We start from the raw sequence: 5,233 nt of genomic DNA on the forward strand, positions 1-5,233 counted from the left end.
ATATTTTTAAAAAATGAAATTGTATTTAATTATTAATGATTAACTGAAATATTAATGCATGGTAATTGTACAATGATTAGAAGTATTTCTTTAATGTAATGAAGAAATTTATAGTTTTCTTCTTGAAAACGAAGATTTCAATAAGAAATTTTCTTTTGCATTACGATTAGTCATTTCTTTGCTTATATTAATAACCCTTTTAATGTATCATTATTTATAGAAAATCTTGTATATTAATGTATTTGATATTTAATTTGTTATAATGTTATGTTACACAGGGTGCAACATAAATCGTTCTTCTAAATTTCAAACAAAAGTTCATTGGTATTAAACAAAAAGTTTGTTGGTATACAAAAAAGGCACGTTAACCCAGAATACCATGTATCAAGTGAACCGTTTGCTGGTTGTCCTTCAGTTTATGTGTATTAACAACAATTCTGTCCTTCCGTCGAACAAGGTGTGTTATGAGTTGGATAGCATCTGTTAAAAGTTTTGTAACGAAAGAAAATATGAAATAGCCTCAACAGCCTGTTACGCTTGTGCCAGACCATATAAACTTTTATGATTTTTTACGCAAACTTCTACAAATTTTTACGTGTAATCGTAAAAGTTTATATGATTCCAAGATGATGTTATTTTCTTGAAGAATGTTGATACATGGGTTACTATAGAGTGTGCTTGACAATTTTAGGCTTGAATTAACCTGAACCTCTTTAAATCGAGTTTGTATTCAGTATGGAGAACTGTAAGTGCAGAAGAAGACAAGGGAAATGTATTGTTTAAATATGTAACGATATTTTCTCTTGTAATTCAAACAGTGAGCGGATTGAAAAAATTATGTTTTCAATACTTTTTACGAAAGCAGTAACTTGATAGTTCTTGCACGAATATTAAAAATTTATTATTATTCATTTTATTTATTAGGATACAGTAGGACACCCTATAACGCAGGAAACTTAATGCAAATTAAGTTCCACCAACATCACTGTTTAGGTCAAATTTAATTAACCCAAAATTACAAATTCAGAATGTGTTTTTTTTTTTTTATCGCGTTATACAGAGTCATACTGTATACGAATATTTCTCATAGAAATTTGAGCAAACAATTTCTTCATACATGAAATGAATCATCAGTTGTTGGGAAAGGATTATATGAACAGATAACTTTCGCATAACACAGCAGCACAATTCATACAAATATCCTATAGAATAAAATCATCTTTCAGAAATTCGAAAATACTCTTTCACAAAATTATTATTCACTGCGATTTCTTTCTTAGGAATTAATTGTTATTTTTCATTTCTACGGTAATCATCCACCATGTTAAACAAATAATTCATGAAGGAAATAATAAATTATGCAATTGTACAGTCGTGTAAACTTTCATTCAAAGGAATATTTCATTCACAATTATAAATCACCATACATCATTTCCATGATTCTTCACCAAACTACATAAAATTGTGCATACTTTTATTCTGCAATTGTTGTGAAAAGTGAAAGTTTGCCGCTGTTTCACTCTCTTTTATGACGAGAAAAACGTGTACCTATGTATTGGAATAAAGTCAAGGCAGTGATTTTGGACGTAGGTTATTCTACGCTTTGCCCCTCCTTCACTTCATCCGAAATCGCTGCTTTTTCTGCAACTTCCGTATGTTGTTTTCATAATAAACGAGAATGATTACTCGCTAACCGAACGTGTGCTATACAAAGCTGGAAAGATTGCCCGTGAAAGAAATGGCAGATCTGATTGGGTTATATCCCTATAAATCCACCTTTTCTAACACAATCGTAGAAATGAGGCACACGTATTGTCATTATTGACCGAACGCGATAACATCGACGAATCGGATCATATGACCCACTCAGAAGCGAAAATGATTAACTCCACTTGTTGAAATTGTTCCAATTGTAGTATCAAAGCACATGCTTGATGCTTAAATCTTTATAAATAAGAATTTAATAAATTTGTTAGAATTTTTATATTTGTAGAGAACAACACGTGGTTTCTACATATACTTCCGCTCTACGGACACTCTCGTCGCAAATAAGGTTTGACTGTATGGGTCAGTTACAATGCGAGCGTATATTTTATCGCGGAGTAGATACAGGACGGGATATTGCAATGTAATGTAATTTTAAAAATTGTTTAAAAATTGTTTATTGCAGTACACAGTGAGCGTCAAACGATGGGTGACTCCAGTCACCCGTTAAGGGTTAATGGTAAATATAAATGCAGTGGAAATATATGTGATCTAATATGTACATAAACGGTTAATATATAATAATGTATATGTGATCTTAAAGTTTACTGTATGAAAATAATACTGTATTGAAAGGTTTTGTAGCGCTCCTGAGCGTGGGTGTGTATTTGAGCCGACTGTTTTGGTTTGTTGGAGTCCTCAGGCCAGCAAGGGGTAAAATAAACTTCCTGTCAAAAACCTTCTCTGCTTACAGCGAATTTCAACAAAATTTAACTTGTCAGAGTTAGTCATTTTGGCTTCTGACAATTTATGGCTCACAAAGCACCGCGTGGCGGAAGATTCGAGCGGTGTAAGCGGTACACCCCTCTTGCCCCTATTCCTGAGAGAAATCTTTCCAGCTCTGCGCAGTTGTACATTTCTCCTTGGTAAATTGGTCGACTTACTTGATGCAGCGCGCAACACGATCGACTGTGAATCCCTAATTACTTCCCGTTGCGGTGTAGGGCGATTCGTCGAAGTGTGAGATTCATCCAAACGAGTTGCTCCCGCCATAGCCTGCTAAAGTGAAGTTCCATGTAGATTTCTTTTTTATTTCATGTATCAACTGCGCAGCCATACGGCAAGCACGACCGTTTTCGTGCATTATTTTAACAGTTTGTTAGTTAGGTAACGCATAATTGCGTTATGCAACATATGTGCGAAACATGTACGTTTCTCGGTTTCAAAAAGTCGGTTTTTCACGTATTGTAGAAATACACTGCTCGCCAAGAAAATTGCAATACCTAGAAATTGGAACTGCACAAGTGGGGCTCTTGAGACTAACAATAAGTTTTGCGGAGCATGCGTCTAATGTAATCAAAAGACAATGGTACATGACGTATTTTCAGTGACCGTATTGGTTTTTTTTCTTTAACGAGTGTTAATGTCGCATTAACTGCTCATATATGGTTATTACCAACGATGATTCGGAGTAAATAAGTTAGGAGAAATCAGATTTCATTGTAGAACATTAAGTTCTATAGGAAGGAGAATAGTTTCAGTGTTTTCTGATGATTACTGAGATTTTCATTCAAAGCTTCTTTAATTTGGAATTTGGAACGGACTATCTCATATTTAGGGAAGATTAAAAGAATGTGCTTTACGGTTATTTGGCAATTACATACATTACAAATTGGAGGGTTGGTTTTAGAGGGTAGATATGAATGTGTGAGCTTCGTGTGTCCTATTCTGAGTCTACTTAATATGCTTGAGTAAGATTAGCAGTGGTATAACCAATTTGGTTTAATACAATTTCTGTGAAAACATAATTTTATAATAATTCTACTTAATATTGGGAATCGATAAAATAAAGATTCTGATATTCAACAGTAAATGATAATCTCCAATTTTTCATAAAAACTTTCTCCGTTGCCATTAAATATAAATACATACCTGCATATGTAATGTTCAATCAATAACAAGTAATAAACACGGTACAATAATCCAGATTAAAATAATCCTTGAATTAATATTTAATCTTAATTATTAGAATGCAAATTTTATTCAGAGCATCCAACGAAATGTAATTTTCTGCTATTATTTTGCCACATGATTAACGTTAAATTTAATTCGTTATCAATATATTTCTTATCATTAGTTTAAATATCACCATATTCTTTCATGTCATTTTATATGCCACACATGTTAACACAGTTATTTTTAGCATATTAAAAGAACATTAATGTTACGTCTAACTATTTCAGCAGTAAAAGAATCGAGGATGTGTGTGAAAACGGTGTGTTCGTTGCTCTGGTGTATCATTTAGTTGTTAATAAAATTAGAACGGTTTGTTAAGAGTATTGAGAGCTGCAGAAGGCAAACGGAGGCAAAATATTCATTTCCCCGGGGACTATTAACGTTTTATATTCCGCAAAGTCTACTGAGATTTTCAGAGAGTTGGACGTTAACTGTCATTTTAATAATAATATTGTAGTCTAATAACAATCAACGGGAGACCAGCTACGAATTATTTCTCCATCCGAGAGGAAGCGAGAAAGACAGCTGTCTGTCCTTGTCGTCGATCGAAATGATAAGACGTGATAGAAAATTCGAGAGCATTGTACAGTCTGTACCACAAGAACGTGGACGTGATATTTTCGAAACCTGAGATCTAATGAGGGGGAGACTGTGTAAGCATAAAAATATGAAGTTCCCTCTGATACGCATTAGCTTTAAATCTCTTAGTATCGTTTTTGTGACTGAGAAATCGGACCTTTTCGAGATGAGAGCCGTGTACGCCAAACGTTTCGAGGTAGTCTTCTTATGTTATCACCCAAAAGGACGAAAAATGAGTGTTAAAAATGCAGAAAAATATATGCATTAATCTCGTGAATACAATGGTATAAAGAAACTAAATGTGTCGATGACCTCTCTGATCGAGATTCAAAGCGAGGTACTCCGAAAAGGGAAGATAAAGTGACCTTCCTGCTTTTTTCAACGATCCAATATTTTACTTGCGTAAAGGACAAGCTTTTTCGGTAAAAGAGGCATAAATATAGGGATTTTGACATTAAAATCTCGCTTGACAGAAAATAATGTTAGTCCACGCAGTACATTATCAAAACCGCTACTTTCAAGAAAGCACGACGGAATGGGTTGGCGTGGGCCACACGAAAAAACTGATCGCGATTGGAGTGGTGTTATATTCAACGATGAAGCATCTTTTTGGGCTTGGAGTATCAGATGTGCCTGGTCTGTTTATGAAAATCCAATTATCCAAAGACGTGTTAAACATCCATTCGAGAAATATGGAGGTCTCTACCACTCTCGTACACCGGAAAATTGGTTGAAAGTGTACCTAGACGTTGTCAAGCAATAATCGCTAATGGTGGAGATTGGACACACTGTTAATGAAGTACTTATTAGTTTATTAGATGTACTTTCGATGTATATAAAATTTTTCACAGAAAGAATTCATTTTCACAGAGATATCGCGTCTATACGCTCTCGTGGTACAGACTGTAGCTCGCGGTCCGTGAAGATCACGCGA

This window comes from Habropoda laboriosa, unplaced genomic scaffold (assembly GCF_001263275.1).
Source record: "Habropoda laboriosa isolate 0110345459 unplaced genomic scaffold, ASM126327v1 scaffold158, whole genome shotgun sequence".
Taxonomy (NCBI): domain Eukaryota; kingdom Metazoa; phylum Arthropoda; class Insecta; order Hymenoptera; family Apidae; genus Habropoda; species Habropoda laboriosa.